Genomic DNA, 21,852 nt, shown 5'->3' with positions numbered 1-21,852 from the left:
AAGTAAAGAGTTTATTAGATGAAATGAGAAGTATAGTAGAATAAGTAAGAAGTGTTTTGAAGAAGAAATGAGAAAATAGCAAAGAAGAAGAAAGAAGAATGAAGATAAGTTAAGAAGAAAGAATAGAATTATATGAAGATGAAGATAGTAGGAAATTGAAGATTGCATGGGATATATGATCGTATAGAATAATGTAGATGGCTAAATGCTCGAGTAAGCGAGGCCAATAAAAAAAAAATAAATAAATATCAAAATCTAAAATTGAAAAATTGTAAAATAAAAACACGGCCGTATGTACTGCACTAAAAGTACGAAAATCCTTCCCATTTTTTTTGATGAGGCATAAAAATCAGATATAATAAAGGTATCAAAATATCGCTAAGAAAATTTTGAAAAATGCCTAAGAATTTATTCATCAAAGATTGTTCTTTGTGGACAATACAAAAAAAATATGTTCCTTGCAAGGTTACCGTTCAGGTGAAAAAAATATTAACGGAGTGCCCGCGGGTTCGAAATAATCGTAAATGCAGGCAGGTGATGAATTCGGGTTCAATTTTATTAACTGGCAGGTTAATATATTAAAACTAAGGTAAATCAGCGATTTTCTTACAGGTTTCAGATGCAAGACAAAATATTATTGATTATTGTATACCTCAGACAACCTGATAGTGAGCTGCAGCTATATCTGTTTTCACTTGAATTATAGATATAAATATGTTTCTAAATGACAATAGCCCGTTTCCAGCATTGTTGCATCAAATTAAAAATATATGAACAGTATTAGAGAAATTCGAAATATAGAAATATATCAAATATAGATAAATCGACATATGGTTTTTAAATTATTGAGGAGCTTTATCACAACCAGCTATAAAACTATCAAGTTCTAATTACTATTAAAAAATTAAAAAATGTACTACGAGAACGTTATTGGATTTCGAGAATGAATAATGCAAATGCAACGTTACTTTCAAGAAATACTTTATTAATAAATTAAAAATATATTTTTTCGAATGTGAGCAATGAAAAAATGCTGTTGAGCTACAAGCATTGATGAAGTTTTGTCTCTAAAGTGTTGACTAATAATTAAATTTAAAGTAAAGTATGTATCATTTATTATCATTTAATATTATGTCTTCGTCAAAGGTTTCTTTTAGATTGCGGTCTATAAATATATATTAAAACTGAAATAATATAAATCATATTACAATTTACAAAAAAAAAGAATTTATATAATGCAAATACCAGAACACTGCGGTACGGTATCATTTATCCGAAGAAATGTTACATGAATTGCTTAAAAGTGCTCTAACCCAATTTTTTGTTATACTATTCTACAATTTCTCGGACCACAGATAAAAATAATGGAAATTGATGACACAGAATTTGTGGTAAAAAATATAACGTTCTATTATAATCATAAGAATTCAATTACTCTTGAATAGAAATATCATTTTGATTTTTGTAGTAGTATGACAGAGAATAATATATATTACAGGCACTCAACAGGTGATAATTCTTCTAAAAGCTGTACCTCGGAAAGATTTTCTTAAAATGAAATAATTAGACAATGTTTCAATCTTCAAGAAAGATGAAAATTCTTTCAAATATATGTACATATTTGTAAATGTTCAAAATAAACTGTTTCATAAAAATTAATTACCCAATTTAAGAATTTTTTGAGCCAGAAAAGTCAAAATAATTCAACTTATGTTAAAAATACAGTTCGAAATTACGGTATAATAGACTATATTTACAGAAGACAATAAAATATATCGAACTTTATAAAGTTTATTGTCATCTCAGGTATTTGAAAGTCCAGGTCACAAAGGTACCTAAATTATCTTTGAACCAAGCAACAATACCAAGAAATTGTTTTGCAAATTCGAATCGATTCCCGGAAATATGAACCAAAAATAAGGTGATCAACGTTGCCAAAAATGTGATACAAAACAAGAAGGATTTGGTTTCTATAATGACAACTAATAAATAATTATAAAAAATTTCAAAGCAATATATTTGTAAAAATATTTTTATTAGTGCTATTTGATAACGATGGGTCATCACTAATTATATTAATTAGTGATTAATATAAATTAGATTAGATTAAATATATATAAATTAGATGATTAGTGAATATAAAAATATGGTAATATTTGATTATATCATCTTCTATGTAGCTTTTCAATAAAATCATAGGTTCCCAAACTATTTTGTGCCGTAGACCCCTTTGAGCTTTGTCATGGGCCGCTAATTTACTCGATATCGTTTTTCTTATATAGATCCATAGAAACATCGATTTTTTTTACTTTCTAGGTCGAATTATAAATATTGTATATGACTTTACTATAGATACATTTGATCTTATCATGGACCCCTTTGGGAATCACTGCTTTAAATCTTATTATAAGATAAAAAACAAAAATAATCAATAAAATTATTCCACAACAAAGCTTTCCGTCAAATTAATACTTTGGTTAGAGTTAAAACTCTAACGTTTTACCTATCCCGAAATAACACTTCTTGACTAAATAAACACTTCACACATCAAGAAGGACAAGAAGATATAATAATAAAACTTGATTTTATGAGCACACATTCTGTGATATTTTTTCTTGTCATACACACATCAAAAATATAACACCAAGCATGCCGAAAATTAAAAAAAAGTTACATCACGATATTAAAAAAAGGTTTGAAGCTCTTAGAGAAACAAAAAACTGGAAACTTTGGGACCGAGCAATTTTTTTTTAACAAAACACATTTTATATTGTTAACCGTATTTAGTAAGTATAGTCGATTATGAAAATGTTTGTAATACACGATAAAAGAAAATAAATTGAGCATTTATTTAGGTACCTCCGTGATTTTCAACCTGTGGGGCGGGTCAAATATTTTTTTTAAAAAGATTAACATTTTTGAAAAAAATTTAATCTGAAAAAATTAGATATTTGAGAAACTTAATTTTTTCACGAAAACTTACTTGAAGAAAAATTAATTTGAAATATTTTGGAAATTCTGAACTTTTTTTTCAAAGCAATCGTACTACTTTAACCCGAAGCGCGGATGCGCCGCGTCGCCGTCTAACGGATAAACACTGGTACGGAACCCATAGGAATGTAAACAAAATTTATACTTATTGTTAAAATATCTGATAATTTGATGTGCATATGTCTAATGATCATTTTTGACCGCCAAATGGCATTTTTTTAGATCTCCGAAACTGTTAGACCTACCTTCATGAAAATTTGATCAGTTCTTCATCTTGTTAATACAAGTAAAATGTTTTTTGAATTATTCAAATCGGACGCTCCGTTCTCTTAAAAACAGAGTTACCGTTTTTGGCACTTTTTGCCCCATATCTTTGGAAGGGCTAGACCTGCCTTCGCCAAAAACTAATCGACACGTCTCCTTATCAATACAAGTCGATTTTTTGAATTATTCAAATCGCTTCATCCGTGTTCCCGAAATCGTCGACGAAAATTTGTATCCGAACACACATACACACACACACACACATACATCCATTTTTCTAAGGTATGCCAAAATGTTCAGAAGGTTTTGAAACGTAAAGATATAAAAATTTTCATTTTCGATTTTTTTGCGATTACTTGTCCTACGGGAAGTTAAAAATACTAATTGGACAAAAATCTAAAACGTCAGAATGATATAAAAATGAATGAAAGATTTATATTTCTGATTTTGACATGATCTGATGATGATATTAACCCATTCCACCCGCGAATTCCGAGATTTTGCCGCCAGGGGGGCGGCGTCCGAGTGGAAAGGATTAATTTGTAGCCTGATAAATAAATTATAATATCAGTTGAATAATTATAAAATTAGATTGTTAGAAAAAATGAGGGAGCGCAGCATTATATTTCAAAAACGAGAAGGGGTGGCTGTATGAAAAGGTTGGAAACCACTGTAGTACCTGCAGTATATAATAGACAATATTTAATATAGTATACGTGACGATATTAATAGATATTCTTTATGAACTGCAACCAGAACTTAACAGTTTTATTAGATAATATGATAAACGTTATCTATATTTGATTTCTCTAATTTTTATTAGAATTACTCTAATAATACTGATCTAATTCTGATGCACATTTTAGTAGTTTAAGATGCATCGAAGCCGGGAAAATGCTATTTTCACTTGGAAACACATTTCATCTATATTTTCTGATACCCCTACTGCTTGATATCAAACTGTTCGAAGAGACTATCGAACCTGATTTTATATTTGCAAGGCAAAAGCTCTTAGGGACGAGCCACGGAAGCCCGAATAGATAAAAATGTTAGCAAAATATTTATTTCATTGAAATTTTGAATTTTTCATTGAACAGATGTACACAACAAAAATATTAAAACCGAAAGTAGCAAGTATTTATTCAAATCGTAAATTCACCAAACTGAATACGACCATCAGACATAATAATGCACGGTATCAAATGTCAACATGAAAATTGTAAACAAAATATCTCGATACAAATTGTATGTGAAATGATAAACAGTAATTAATTAAGTGATAAGCTGAAGTTAAAAGTTGAAAACATTTATGTAATAACATTTTTTTGAGATGAAGTAGCAATTAATGTTTGTTTAAATAACAAACATCATCATCAAACCGCAATACAAGTTAGTTCAAACAATTTTGAAAAATTAGATAATTTTCATGATTAATTCTGGTTGAAATTACCATTTCGTAATTTTTCAAATATAATTATGAATGCAACAAATTAACGTATAAAATATTGCTAAAATATATGTTTTTGATCAACAATATTCAAGAAGCACGCTTATCAGGAGATCAATTTAAATCTCCGAAATATTAGTATTAAGATATGCAGTACAAAGCAATGGAAATATATTTTATAAAAATAATCATATCAATCTACCTTGTGATACGTATTATCTTTAAAACAAATCGGACATGATAGTATTTTGATAACATTACAGCTACATCATTTCCTCAGACATGTAAAATTTTAAAACAATTTCAATACAAGAGCATGCGCACATATTTCAATACAACACGTGTTAATTTCAAAATATCTGGTTATAAAAATTAAAAAACTCACCTCCGATAAAAGCGTTATCCAAGTCACTAAATAATACACTTAATGAAAAAATATATGAAGATAAATTGGGTTCAATGGACACACACATGCACATAAGTAAAACGTCACTTTTGATAGTTATTTTAATCTTTCATCACTCCAATTATTAATTTTTACCACTTAAAAATATAGTTATATTTCCTTGTCATTCATGTTATGTTTGCTAACGACTATAGGCACAGTGAGTAGCGATTTAAAGAAAAATTACTATTTGTTATTTTGTAAAAACGCCATAACCTCATCTGTTTCCAACGAAAGTCAAATCACAACTGATCGACGCTATCGGCTAAACACGACGAGTATGGCAGCCATCTTCGTTAGTAGATACGGAGATGCGCGAACTACCTCGACTACGCACGATGTTAAGTTTGAATAATGGATGTAGAGATATAACGTGTTTGGATTTTAATAATCTTGAATCTACCCTGCGAACAATTTTAATATTAAATGCAGGTTAACTTAGGGGATGTTTAAGTAAATATTAATTTGATATTATATATTTAAAAGTATTGGTATCATATAATTTATTTTTTTGACAATTGCAGATTCTATTATGAACCACACAATTAACAATTTTTATTTTTCAAAATAATATTGTCCTCAAGGAAATTTTTATTTGAAAAGCTGTCAGTACTTAAGAGTGCTATAAGCTGTTTGGCTAATATGACATAACACTCGATTTTGCAGATGGCAACCCAAATTGTCTCAATCTTTTTAACATTTATTATTTTAATAATTTTATTGATGCAGCAATGCCGGACAAGGGATATTTTCACTTAGAAACATATTGCTACATATATTTCCAAGTGAAAGCCGATGTCACTACTGCTTTACAACAGGTTCGAAGCAGGATCGAACCCAGTACCTCTGATTCAGGTCCAGTTGCTCTAACCACTTACCAACATGTGAGACCACAATTGATATTAAAACATTGATAATTGTCACTATCAAAATATTAGAAACTAGTTGGAAGTGGGATGAATTTCGCGAAATATGTAACAATTGACTTAATCAACCGAAAATGAGATTTAGATATTTAGATAAACACATAAATTAACGGATACGTGCTTGTATGTCCTAAATTTGATTATTATAATTTTTATTGAATTGTTAATGTTTGACTCATCACATCACAAAAGTGAATTTGACACAAATTTTGACTATAATATTTTCTCAAACTTTGATGAAGTTTTAACATTAAACTATTTGTCGTAGGGCCGTAACATTTTAGTATGTTCTATAAGACTATGACATCTATCGTTAAAATATACGATTTTCATAAAAATCGGCAATTTTTTTTCTGCGACGGATTCAGGAAACGGCCCGGTAGATTTTTACCTAAAACTAACCGGTATCATTTCCAACCAATATCTTTCAAACAGTTTTTGATTTTTTCTAATTTAAATCGATTTAAATTAGAATCGATTCAGAATTGAGAGCTAAAACGTGGACGAAAAATTGTTAGCGTTACTGCTACTCAGAAAGAAACGGCTTGGCTGATCGTCGTGCAAAATTGACAGACTCTGGTCCTCATTTTGAAATCGGTCCAGCCGTTTTTGAGAAAACGTCGATTTACGGCAAAAAATCTGTTCACACACACACACTCACACATACTTCTTCAAAATTTGGTCTCATTCGATTCAGAATAGCTTAAAACGTCGAGAAAACATAAAATTAGCAAATCGAATTTTTTGATGAAAACCTAAACTTCTCCTTCGGGAAGATAATAAAAAATGCATTTGTATAAGGTTCATATCTAATAACTACTTTGTATCTGCTGGCAATTTTTATTAGATCAAGGCTAGATCTCAAAACATAACTTATTATTAGTAAATCAATGTAGGACCGCACTTTTGCTAAACATTTAAGTAAATTTTATTTTTTATATTTAAATTCAACCAAACAAAGCATCAACTTTAGTGATAAAAATCAATCAAAATCAATTTTGATACTATTCAATCTATTTTTAATTTACGTTTAATTTTCAGTGACATTCAGATAATTGAAAATAACTCAATTTGCTCTATTTTACAAATATTCACTCTTACAAATTTCTGCATATTAATTACCTACATTGAGATCTGTAAATGCTAGAGATTGCATAATACATATTTTAATACAATTACTTTGCAGATCCAAAATTTATGCTATTTCTACTATATCGTAGTAAAACTAAATCAGAAACTCTTAATCTAAATAAACTTTTAAATATTATTTACTGATCTTATTTTTTTTTATTTTCTTATATATTACAATCTTTCTAAATAGAAAGACATTGAGTAATTAGTTTGACAAATAACATATTCAATTTCAAAAGGAAAACCCAGTGGTTCACCTTTTATTACTGTACTAAATATATTTTGATTTTGGTATAATAAAGAAAAAAAGAAACTCAAATATACATACAATTATAAATAAAGTATATTATATTGCACAGACTACATATACACATACATACACACACCTATTTTAAATAATATGGTAGAACAGCTTAATATTGATTAATGTGTTAGATCTATTAATTGCATTCTTTTTAATCTTATATTATGTGTGGTGTTGTAAAGACTTGATATCAGTTCGTTTGGATGGTATTTATTGATCTTATAAAAATCTTTTTTTAATAAATTAAGAAAACTGTTAAATTTTGCAATTTACTTGCAAGAAGTTGTTAAATTTTATCATTTATTCCCACGGAATAGGCCAGAATTTGAATAGGAAAAAGGGCAAATACAGTAAACGGACAAAAATTGAAGTTAGTCTATTTGTAGTTCACTTCATATCTAATCTAAAAGGTATATCAACCAATTTTTTTATTTTTTTTATTTACATTTGTGAATTACAATCTGTCGTTCTTATACAATATTCAGTAATTTTGATGGTTCATTAAATAAAGGAAAAAGGTCGAAAGGTCATCCATTGGTGATCCGATTCGATGTTGGATATGTTTAGCTTATAGATGTAGTCCTGTTGTGAAAATATTTAATTGAGCCTACGAGTAATTGTACATATTATAGGATTACTAAAGAATATCAAAAAGGTGACGTTTACTTCTGAGCCATTCAATGTAATGTTTTTTTATTAAGTTTTTTGCCATGGTGCTAGGGTGGTTCTGTATTCTATCCTTGTATCTCAGACTGAACTTTTCAATTTCTTCCTTAACAGTGTTAATGTTCAAATCTGTATGAACCAACCAATTTGGGACATACTTAGGTGCGTTTATAATTTTTTTCAAAATCTTGTTTTTGACATCTTTGTATTATGGCGATGTTGGATTTGCGTGTCGTTCCCCAAAGCTGTATTCCGTACGTCCAAATTGGTTTCAACATGACTTTGTACAGAAGAAGTTTGTTCCATGTGCTCAAATGAGATTTTTGGTTTAACAAGCAGTACAGTTTTCTTCTCGTGATTTCCAGCTGTTGGCGTTTATATAAAGCAATTTAACAAAAAATATTGGACAATGGCGCAACATGAATCAATTGCAAAGACATTGCTTAGGGGCCGTTCAAGTATTACGTAAACACTATAGGGGGCGGGGGGGGGGGGTTTGTTGTTCTGCTTATTTTGGGTTGACATGGGGGGCAGTGGTGTCTGGATGATGATTACGTCATAGGTAGTATTTTTATTTTTTACATTAATTGCAAAATGTTTCCGTAAGCATGGGGGTAAGGGGTAAAAGCTTTGCTTACTTTTGCTGACAAGGGGGATGGGGGGGGGTAAATAATTATAATAAATCTGCTTACGTAATACTTGAACGATCCCTTATTATAATTATAGTCCTCTCAAATTGTAATTTTGACAGTATCATCTTTTTCGTGGGATTTAATATAAATCATCACTTGTTTCTTTAAGTATCAGGCGTATCTTTTCACAATGTTGTATTTTATTTACATTACTCTGTCAAAAATTTAATGTTTCATGCTATTGATAAAGTTCTCATGTTTTTTCAATGAATTTTTTCGCAAGCGATCCTATTCTTTGTTTGTACGTCGATCACCTCGCGGGCGAATTGTCGCCGTCTCCCACCGCCTCCTGACGCCCACCGTCTTCGCCCCCGGAGCCCCCCGAGACACATACTTCCGGCACGCCTTCTCGCTACGCGTTCAGTTCTTTCCGGCCCTGACTGAAATAACTCGCTTGTATATTTCGATGCAGGCGAACAATACTAACACTTGTTCATAAAGCTCTGTTATCTTACAGAAACTCTTTATATGTGTAACGAAGATCCTCAAATTAACTTCAAATTCTTTGTTGTTGGCGCGTTATTTAAAAATAATGATCGTATTGAAATGAATCAGTCTTGGATCAGGGTTGCAGACTGCAGTACAATGTGATGTGTGCAAAATATTAGATAGTTGGAACAGAGGTAATTTATAACTGCTTTAATGGAGACCAAATTATGGAAACAAATCTTTACCAAAATACTTCTCTAAATCGCTACCTGATCAGCGCGATTCACAACCGATGTTTTTCGAACAATTGCAATATATTGCGCTATTTTTTAAATCGATGCGTTCTTTTTTGAAACATCGATAAAACATACACAGTCACATTTTGACTCACATACACAAAAATTTTTTGTCCAATTTTTGTGGCGTACGATTCTTGACTTGAAATCTCGAGAAAACATATCACTTATCACTTTTCTTTGGGAATTCAATCCTCTACACTCGGATATCGCCGCCTCGGCGACAAAATACCTATAAATCTCGCATTTCGCGAGTGGAAATGCCAGTATGTCCATCAATATATCAGACACAGACCTTAATCATATGTCTATGAGAAATGAATACTTTAATCCAGAAGGCTCGATTTTTAAGAAAAACTAGTGGGGTGGGTGGCATCGCGCCTTAAGGCAAATTGCTGGAACTTCCCGTACCGTAACGAAACGTTCGAGGAATACTGAATGTTTTCAAATAGATTATTATAAATATTGTAACATTGTCTAATATTTATAAGAATTATATAAACTGAATTGCAAAGTTTAAATTATTTGTAAAGTATATTAGAACTATTATAGACAGAATTAAAAATAAAATCTGAATTATTTTCGATATACAAAAAATTAAAAAAAAAAAAGTTGAAACAAAATTTTTTCCAAAATCAATTATTTTGTTAAGACAAGCAGAAAGTTTTTTGAATCATTTAAATTGGACGCTTTAGTTCTCTCAAAAACTGCCATTTTTTATATTTTTAGCTCTGTATCTTCGAAATGGCTGGGCCTGCCTTTGCCAAAAACTAATAAACACTTCTCCCAATCATTACTAATTGATTGTTTTTTAGATCATTCAAATCGGATACTCCGTTCTCTCAAAAAGTCGATTTCTATTTTCTGCACTCTTTGCTCCGTATCTCCGAAACGGCTGGACCTGCCTTAGCCAAAAACTAATCAGCTCTTCTCCCTATCAATAGGAATCGAATGTTTTTTTAACCATTCAAATCGGTTGATCCGTGCGCCCGAAAACGTGACTGGAAATTTGTATCCATACATACATACACAACACACATCCATTTTTGCTGAGATATGCCAAAATGTACAGAAACCTTCAAAACGTCGAGAAATGTAAAAATTTTCAATTTCGATTTTCGGCCCTTTACAATAACTTACCCTATGGGAAGTTAATTAAATATGGTCAAGTATGCAAATCACTTAACAGCAAATTTTGTTAATTGATATTGGTCGTCTTATAAGTTAATTGTTTGGAATATCACACAATGGGTAGTATTGCTACAATGCCCAAAATAAGCTATTTTCAATAAGAAACATACTTTATCTATATTTTCAAGCAAAAATAGACATAGCTATCAGGTTACCCTATTATCAATAGTTACGCCATATATAATGATACTAGAATGATAGCTAATTTTTAAAAATCGAAGATGTTTTCAATATATATTTTCATCAGTTAGTGAATACGTAATTTCACATATATTTGTAAAAATATCAAAGATCAATTCTAATTATCTACCGATCCCCTTAGAAAGTTGAAACGACAAATGATATAATAAAGCATTTGAGATGTTAATAATTATCATCAAGCATCATAACATTTTTACAAAATCATATTACTAAATTGTATATATCATCATTGGCGACTTATTAATAATTCATGTTATGAATCCGTCTGGATATTGAATAACGACTTGATTGATTGTAATTAGATATCGTAAAGAGACGTAGACATACATAACTAATATTAGTTATATCAAGCTGATATTCTAGTTATAAATTGCTATTAGAGCTACTAGAGGCCTTTAGCTAAATATACACAGACTTTAAGGAATGCGGAACTAGCCGGCCAAGCTTCGACATTTACGCACTAACACACATTTACCTAACATATGAGTTTATACGGGCTTGTCTTCATCTTACGTAGGTATATCTCTGATATATATATATATTATATATTAAATTTTTTATATAATTTTGATGTTGAAATATATCCTAATTAGGATTGTTCATTGTGAACATTTATAATATGAAATAATTAAGATTGTGCATTGTGAACATTTATAATATGAAATAATTAGGATTATTCAATTGCATGTAAGTTCATACCATATCACTTCTTATATATTAGTTTTATTTAATAATTTCTATCTGTTCTTTCAATCTAGAGTCCACTGAAGATGACACAAAACAATGTGTCGAAACGTATAGAATAAATAAAAATGTTTTAAAGTCATACAAATTTTTTAATTGATGTATTGCCCTGAAAACTGAATATCATATATATATATATATATATATATATATATATATATTGCAGCCGTAGTATCATATCATAGTCTTTAATACATAGGGCACGATGAGATAAAAATGAAAACTGATTTAAATATGAATACTAATAAAATGATTTAGTCAAACAGTTTGTAATGTGATCCACGTTAGTTAATTCAGAAAGGCTATTAGGCTATTTAGTAGACAATATCATTGAATTATTAAGTAGAAATGCAGTTTGATTTGTTATATTTTCTAAAGATTTGAAGTTTTAGCAACATTGCCCATCATAATTCACAACTGGTGATCAGGCTTCAATCATTAAGATCAAATATTTTTAATATTCACTTAAATTTAATTCAAGTTTATCAATTTTAATACCAAAACAAACAAAACCGATAACTTACAACTTACATATTTTTTTGAAATTGATCATTATTAGACATGTTAGTTAAATATTTTAGGAAGTATGCAATAATTGAAATTTCTTGGTGACATCAGATGGACGATGGATTTTTCATCATCACTTGACAATTGACTCAATGCGTTTTTTCTAAATAATTGAAATATGATTTATTGATTTAGTATCTATGATTGATTGATGATTGGTTTCAGGTAAATACAAGCTATATCGCAAATGTTGAAGCCAATTGAAACCTTACAAAATACACTGAACATCCTAAATGGAACTAAGACCAATGATAGGAAAAATTTTGCACTTTCGTGCGAATATCAAAGAATATTGTATGACTGTATATGTAATGTATATCTTTATACATTAGATGGTTTATTTTACCCTGGTATTCCCTATTATAAGCATAAGAACAGATTGCTGTGTACGGATTCACACATATATTTAGAGACATTTGTACTTGCTTCGTTAGTACTGATCGCTTGACTTCGGGCATAATTCACATGTGAATTTATATTTATTATATGTAAATATATACAGATTCTAAAACACAGATACATAATATATATACACATATAAACTTCTATATATAAATGTATTCACAATTTTAGTAAATGCGCGCACAAATTAATTTAGGAAAAATAAATCTTATTAAAGAAAACAAATGTATTGAAGATTCGCTGATAAAGCGATTTTGATAAAGATTTTGTGAAAAAGTTGTAAAACAGTAGTGAGCATATTCTCAAATCTTAAATTTGATCAGCATGTTATACGTAGTAATTAAAATTTAAAAAAATCACGGATCAATATCATTCACAGAATGAATCAGTTTTAAAGGTTTTTCCAAACCAGTTTTCGTATCGACGCATTTTTCCATGCTCAAACAATTTCTTTTTAGTAAGTATTATTTCTTTTTCATAGTATTTATTAGTTTTTGTCTCAAATATATCCGCAAATCATAAATTAACTATGTAAATTTATATGCCAGAAGTACAATTAAATTTTCAATAAGGTAAAAGAAAATTCAGGGTGACCTAAATTAAGATTGTTTTTCACTCACTCATAATCAATAGTAATGCGAAAGCGTTAAAATGAACTTTAGCTTGATGCTGATCGAAACCAATCATACAAAAAATTAATTACTAAAACTATAAAATAATTATAAATAATGATAATAATATGCAATCAACTCAAGATGGTTTATTTATATAGCTGTAAGCTATTTTGCGAAGCAGTAGCCAGTTTTATGTGAGAACGTTCTTAAGTACTGTACTGAACTGCTGTAAGTTCTGAATAGTAAAAATTAACTTGTTTGATTACTTTATTGCGTCCGTTACTCAGAATAACATATTCTCCATATATTTAATATACCCAAGTCATATATTGCATGTAAGTACGTACAGGGCTAGATAGTATTTTTATTTCAAATTCGTAGTCCACAATAAAAAATGTTAATTAAAACCTGTATCAACGTTAAATTTTGATTACCCATTTATTAAATTGATGTTTTCGGTTTTTGTACAAATTTTTATGTGTATTTTATATTAAGCACTGAGTGATGACCATATATATGCACCAATGCTGAAGGAAGGCCATTTTCTCTTGAGATCAAAGGAAAAATCTGATATCAAACTGCTTGACATCAAGTTGTCTGAATCGAACCCGGAACGAGCAAGTACTAGTCGACGTTTTCAACTACTACACCAAGTGTGCTCTACCTTTGGCTCAAGTTTGTTAAGAATTTTTTTTTGTCAACTTTTGTATATAATCGAAAAGTATTAATTAGTTGGTTATTAATGGCAGTAGAGGAATTTTCATTTTTTGCTACGGGAAGTTAATAATAATTTAGTAAGATTATCTGATGTCAGTGTCTAAGAAAAATATGTTTTGTTTATAATTTATTAATGTTTTCTTTCCCTGATTTTGTAACTAGGTAGAAGACGTTGTTTCCGTTGTGAGCGGAAGTACAATGAACTTTTGCACGACCGTCAGTTACAAGAGCCTTCATGATTAATAAACGATTGAATCAAATCGAAATTATTAACCATTGAACTGATATAGATTATATAGATCTGATATAGAGCATTATTATATAATTGAGAGAGTGGGTGTAGGTCTATCTAGTTATTTGAAATCTACATTACTTTTACGTAACAAGTGCGATGCGAATGTAAGAAATTATTTATTTTCAATACTATGTCTCTAGATAATAGAATATGCCTTAAGACTTCAATGGACTTTCTAATTAGATTAGAAATATTTTTTTTAAATTTTTTATACTTATTTTTTGAATAACTCTCCGAAGTTTGTTTTCCTTCCTGAAGAAAACAAAGAAGAAAAATTTAAAAATTTGAAAAGAGAAAAAAGATTAATTGGAAACCGTGCTGATTAGATTTTGGTTGTAGTAAAAATTTTTGGAACAATTTTGGTGAAACTTTTTATGAGGGCTAAGGCAAGTTGTCAGTTTTCGATATGCGTAGGAATAGAAGTTGAAGTTTAATAACTTTCAAAATTGTGTCAAAAGAATTTTGAAAGTTTCTTTATCAAATTTTAATAAATCATTGAGTCACGTTTCGTAGGCCCATAATATTCAAAGACTTTTGACGAACATCCTAAAATACTATGTGTCTACGAAACATATTTTAATAATTCTATAAAATTTGGATAATGGACCAAATGAAAATCCTTTTGTCACAATTTCACAAGTTGCTAACACTCAATTACTACTGATTATATCGATTATATACACATATCGGAAAGTTTTTGCATCTTGCCCTAAGGAAAAATGCTGCTTACACCTAGTTTATCTAAGTTGTTCTAACCACGTGTTTTAATTTAAAATTTAAAGTGATTAGCAAAGATCAAAAATTAATTTTTTAATTTGAAAATTTGCTTCATTTGACTTAAATACATACATTGATTGAGCAAAGATCATATATCATATATTAGCTCAATTTCATGTTTATTCCTAATTAATCTCTTTCTAATCTAATGCATTTTATTTAAATGTCTAGTTGATTGAAATCATCAATTAACAAACTCTCATTGTTCTATAAAAAGATAGCTAAGTAAGAGCTAAATGAGTGAAAAATTAGTTAGTTTATCTAAAACCATAATCTAGCTTGCAATTGCATTTAACTTAACCTTTTCTTCACTAAACATGTTTCTTTTAACTATTTTTTATTAAAAAGACTATTACCTGAAGTCAATTTTTGATGAACAAGGAAGCGGAAAGCTAGTGTATTGTTAAAGGTCAAAGAAACAAGATTACAAATGCGGAAACAAAAGTTTTTGCGTACGGAAATATAGTTCAGAACAGGTCTTGTTCGTCTCGCGAACGAGATGAGACCTTGAAAAGTCCAGTTTAATAAACGCTTCTCTTTTGTGAAGTGCTAAAGCAAATAACTCGTACATTTATTAATAATTCATATAAATGTTTTTTTCTGGCAATCCCGCCCTAACACGGAAAATATATTTGGAATGAATTTAATTTGCCAGATGAATAATTATAGGAAACTGGTGCAAGAGAAAAATTAACATATTCGTACTACAGTTCAAGTCAGTTCGTTTTAATATTTCTCAGCGGTCAGAACTTTGACCTTGCAGTCATAAGAATCCAGGTTCAATATCCACCTTGAACAGCTTGATATCAAGCAGTCGTGACTTGCATTGTCAATAAAAATAATAGATCTAAATATGTTTTTAAAAAAAAGTATTTACTTGGTAATACTTTGTGTTTTGAGACTGCTTTTTTCTTTCGCTTTATTTCTAAGAATATACATTCTCAGTGCACATTTATATCCAATTTAGTTTTTTGTAGTGTTTATTTAATTAAAATTCTCCGCGCATTTTATTTTAGTATACCAAACACGTCGTGTATTTAAGAAAAATGTGCTTTACTTTTCTTTACTTGTGGTCGGTTACGCGTCGAATACAGGGGTTTCTTTTTTGCATCAAACTTTGTCAAAAAAGTTTTAAAAAATATTTCCAGTGCCGCCAAAAGTAGCATAAGGATTTCGTGTCATACTTTTCTATATTTATTTCATAATAATATCCTTAATAGAAAATTAGTATATTTTACAAATTGTTACATAAAGCTCAAAACTAATCAACGCACATCAAAGTTCTTTTAAATTTTTGAAATCGTTTGTAGTACAGCCGTTTGTAGGAAAGCAACAAATTTGAACTTAAAAGCACACTCATTTTTTTAGTATTTGATGACAAACGAATTGTAATGACTTGAAATGTCGATGAAATATAAAATTAGCAAATCAAATTTTCTGATAGAAGTAGAAACAGAAGCTTCTCGTTCGGGGTGTTGAAAATGTTAAGAAGGAGCGTTACTATATTATATTTGATTGGTAAAATAACTATAATAAAATAACTTAAATTAACGACATCTGCAGTAATTAATTCAAGTTTAGTACTCGCAAGTGATAATTAAGTACAATATAAATATTTTACATCTCTAGTTACTTTGATTTGATACAAATTATCATCCACAATTAGTAGCTATTAAGAATTCGTCACTGAATAAAGAATGATGTTTCCCCGTTTATAATCAACTAAGACGAGAAAAAAGGTTTTCTGTTTCAGGACTTGACAGATATCATCACGGTGATTTCTTCTAAGTTTTTATGTCCTGTTTGAACGCAGCGTTGGTCCTTTGAAGCGATCCGTTGTGCTCCAGACACTACATGTGTTTATGTAAACAGTGTTATATTTGAGTTTTAACCGTGCTAAACCGAGGGCTATGGGTATTTTTTCTGATAAAAGTGAAATGCCGCCTTTATGAATATGTGCCACAAATATTGCAAAAAATGATTCAGATATTTAAACGCAGTGGCACATCTACTGTCGAATCTACAGTATCAAGTATGCGGTGCTCCTGAGCCAAATGTACCCCCAATGTGAAATTTTGTGTATTTTTTTTTATTATGTAAGAAATATTTACCTTTCCTAAATGACTCCTAACAAATTTTTGTACAGGACTCCGCCAAGGCACGCTACAATTTAGAGAATACTTAATTAACTGAAGAGTGTATGCAACATGAATCAATGAAAATAGCAATTAGCCATTAAGGATCATAGCTAAACATAGGAAGTCCAAAATAATGCAAATCGCTAAATTATCGCCTTTCAATATTTTGTTGAAATAATACCTAACTATTTTGCACGCAAATTACTAGAAGTAGAATTCTATCTATCTGACTATAGCCTATCTAGTGACATTCTATTACATTTTGATCTAATAATGATGATATACATTTACATCCATAGTTCTTGCCTACACTTACCCATTTTTGCACTCCATAATGGCGTGCTCTGCATCCGCCATAGTCGCTCCACCCAAGCAATAGCAATTTAATTTAATACTTGCATATTTTCACATATATACTTACATATCATATTTAAGATATTTAATCTAAAATGAAAATGTGATATGACTACTGCTTGACATCAAGCTGGCCGAGGTCGGTATCGAATCCACAACCAGTATTTGTTAAACCAAATTTTTACTACGAAGTCATAGTCATCTAGAATACTTGCAAACCACGATTTTTTTTTATAATTGCATATATTTGAGAAAAGTTTTATAGCAAATCAAATACATAATCGTATATTTTGATTTTGGTAATTTTTGTATACAAATTTTTTTGGTTTATTGAATTATATTATATATTTATCTAATTGTAAGTGAAATCAATATATAAATAGCCATTAATTATTTGAAAAAAAAATCGAAGTAAGTTTTATAGGTAAATTCAACTTTAATAATTAAATTAAATTAAATTGCTATTGCTTGAGTGGAGCGACTAGGGCGGATGCACAGCACATCATTATGGAGTGCAAAAATTGGGAAAAGGGTAGGCAAGAACTATGGAAGGAGATGATAAGGTAAAAAACCTTTCTTGCAACCAATTTTATAACATTATTGACAAAATGGTGCCCTATATAATTATATACAATCTATTAAAATAAAATTGTAAAGTTAACTTATAAAATGTATATGACTAACGTACGTGTATACAAAGTCAAAAAATAAACAATAAAAAAAAATTGATAAAAAATATTTATTGTCAACATTTTAATAAAACGATATAAAAAATTGATGGGCACGGGTAAATCCAATGAGTTAGTTAAGGATTTACTGATTGATTTTGTGATTTCTAGAATAATGACTTTTTAATTATGGAAACCAGAAAATTTCTACCAGCGATCACTTTATATTATATGTGGCAGTAACTCCGTATGTGTTTGTACTTATATGACAGTTTGATGCTTTGAAAAAACCCACTGCGCTCCCTTTTCGAGAGACAAACTCAGAACCGACACGGAAAGCGCGAGGTTTTATTTTATTGTACCACACAGGGGCAGATTTGATAGAAATTACTCGGGATTAACGGCGAACAGGGCTGAATTTCTATGCATTTTCTTATTTATGTGATTTTTTTTATTTTATACACAAAAGGTAGTAGATATTTATTTGTCAGAAGAAAGTTATAGAATAGAATAGTAGTAGTATTATTTGGTCAGCAGTTAATAACATCGATTATGAAAAGCAGTATTATTAGAAAACAAATATTAAAAAAAATTATATAATCGGCATAAATCTAAAAAAATAGGAATAATCTGTAAATTTTGAAAAGTAGCTAGTTAAGACTATCTTCATTAAAATTGATTCTACATAGATTTCGAATCACCCATTTACTACCTAAAGAATCGATATGCTAATTAATAGCAAATCAGACGATGCATGACGGTATAGATTTCGTACCTACAAACGTTTTAATGACAATATTGATTGAATAATTTTCAGCCAATAAAAATATTATTAATGATTAAACATATAAAATTGACCTATTTGATAGATATATACTGTTGCCGAATAACATAAGGAATAAAATATATCATAAAGGATAACAGCACATTAATTTAAGAGTTACTATATCACTATAATGTATTAAAATTGATCTCTGTGAGATGATGTAGTAAAAAATATTAGACCAAATCTAACCTTTAATCGCATCTCCCGCGCAGGACACTAGACACTGCACACCCTTGGTAAGGCCGTTTATCCAAATCCAGGCCAGAGAAGTAAAACCTTAAAAAAAACATTTTCATAAAATTAATTACATTGTTGTTAATCGTGTATACTATAGCTAAAAGACAAGGTGTTTAGTGACATCAAAATCACTGGCAATTAATATTTTTTAATTAGAAATTATTAACTTCAATTAAGTTAAAACTAGTGGTGCATGGCTTCGTACCTTAAGGCAAATTACTGGTACTTTCCGTACCGAAAATATAAAGTTTTAAAAAAGATTCGGTTTTCTTCTAGAACTCTGAAAAAAACGATTTGTGAGATTTTTAATTTTTTTTTAAAAAAAGATCTTTTTGAAAAATTTGATATTTTTATACTTCCCATAATTCATCAGGTGTTTGTCAATACAAATAGAAGTGATTTTTGAATCATACAAATCGGACGCTCCGTTCTCTCAAAAAATCAATTACCATTTTTGGCACTTTTTGCCCTGCATTTTCTTTCCTTTTTTAATTATTCAAATCGTTTGACCCGTTTTTCTCCGCACACACACACATCCATTTTTTCTAAGGTATGCTAAAATGTCCAGAAGACCTTAAAACGTAAAGATATGCAAAAAAAAAATTATTTCCGATTTTTTTACGCTTACCATACGATTACCGTAACTTACCCTAGGAAAAGTTAATTATAATAATTGCAAAGTACGCCAGTTTGTCTGCTCCTTTATAATTTTATGCAATATTTATTTTAATAATTTATCAAATAAAAATATTTCAATAGTTAAAAACGCAATAGTTATAGTGCCTCATTGTAGTAGTTACTCTATATTTATAATCTCGAATTTAAGCGTATCGCCGCATTTATTACTTGATTAATAGTCGCTTTTATTATAAATAAAACTAAAATAAAGATAGTTGAGAGGTGTCTTTATTTATTTATTTAAAGTGCGATTATATTTTGTCAAGTATTTTCAAATAACATCCAATAATCGTAGTCCGCGTACAGCAGGTTGTCAATCCGCGCCTATTTGATGTGACTTTACTAGGTTGATTTGATACCTCATCGTAGATATGTTTTGGGTTTGGGGCAGATGCGTCCATCTGCGAACCGAATGAATGTATTGAACAAACTGAACAATATAGATGCAGGTCCATGTCATACAGATCATATTACTAGATGTACATTCGACAGAGAAATAATGAAAGCACAATTTTCCTGATTGAAACAAGGGATTTATATTCAATGTTAGTTAAAGCTTTCGATTTTATTTTTTTAACCTCTATTAAAAATGCAAACCTAAATTGCTCATTAATCGTTATGTGCGACTACCTAAGAAATAGGTCCTATTTCATATGTACAGTGGTACCCCAACTTTCGAGCTTAATTCGTTTGGGAAGTTTGCTCGCATGCCGAATTGTTCGTATCTCGAAGCAAATACACTGAAATACTTTTAATTTGTTGCAGCACAGTGTTTTTATTACTAATGAAAGTAAATAAAACATTTATTGCTAAGATCAAATACATATTCTGCATAAACATAGCGAATTATTAAATGAAAAATGACTGAATTATAGTCTACGACTAGTTTTGCTCGTAAGGCGAAGTACCCCTGTACTTAAATATAGTATATGTACCCTGTACTTAAGTACAGTATTGTCGCACTGTTAACAGTATTTGATAGACAAATGTTATTATATTAAAATTATTAAATAACCATATACCACCTTATGTCACAGACAAATAGTACTACTAATTATAAGAAAAACCGATAAGGTGTTTTAGAAATGATGCAAGAACATTTGAAAGATTTGATTTTAATATTTGATTAAACAAGTTTGTTCAACCAATCCATATTTTCAGAAGGCGGGGAAAATAATCATAGATAAAATATATAGAGTGTAAATATAACCAACAAAGGACTACTTTGTCCACAATTCCACTCATAATTGCATCTGCATTACAAATCTACAGATAGGATAGAAATTCAAACATAATCTAGTTGAAATGTTTTTGGAGAAAAAATTAAAGGCCTCAAATTAAACGAATTATTCGCAAATTAATCAATAATAGAGAAAAATTAGTCGATGCTAATTGTATTAATTGAATTTATGTAGATTATAGCAGTCTTGCATAGCGATCTCACGTGATTAATTTTAAGTAATCACAATTATGTTGACGACATGCAATGATTATCCAGCATAATAAAAGTAAGATGCCATGGTTAGTTTAGGCTAGGGTAACATCAACATTCATAATTGTAGAAAATGTACAACTCTCTTAATACTCCAATATTCGATATTAAATACTTAATATAAGAAATTTCTTTTACAATGTAAGATGGTAATTATTAAATAAAACATGGTTGAATTATAAATAAAAAATGCTTTCAGTTATTAAGTGGATTTAATTGGTTTAGTGTAGTAGTGTAGAATTCACAAACAATGTTCACCAATGTATCTAGGGATAATCGTAAAAATTCAAAAAAATATTTACATAGAAAATTACCAAAAATTACTAAAAAGTGAAACATAGGTATTGTAACCCTATGCTA

General features: G+C 29.5%; 1 protein-coding gene across 2 annotated transcripts in view; it reads right to left on the bottom strand.

Moving 5' to 3' along the window:
- The window catches only part of LOC113384573 (ets DNA-binding protein pokkuri-like), a 63,748-nt gene extending 44,393 nt beyond the window's left edge, over positions 1-19,355 (bottom strand). The window contains exon 1 of one of the 2 annotated variants that reach the window (XM_026622311.1): positions 19,275-19,355. The gene's annotated coding sequence lies outside the window, so the exon portion shown is untranslated. Of the gene's footprint in view, positions 1-5,087; positions 5,192-19,274 lie in introns of those variants that run through there. The other variant, XM_026622310.1, reaches the window with a different exon arrangement.
- Positions 19,356-21,852: the final 2,497 nt, after the last annotated feature.

This window comes from Ctenocephalides felis, unplaced genomic scaffold, assembly GCF_003426905.1.
Source record: "Ctenocephalides felis isolate EL2017-DRISC unplaced genomic scaffold, ASM342690v1 CF-g0.4_SCAFFOLD_03571, whole genome shotgun sequence".
In the NCBI taxonomy this organism is placed as follows: Eukaryota; Metazoa; Arthropoda; class Insecta; order Siphonaptera; family Pulicidae; genus Ctenocephalides; species Ctenocephalides felis.
The sequence above is the reverse complement of the archived record's forward strand: the minus strand, read 5'-3'. Positions and strand labels throughout refer to the sequence as shown.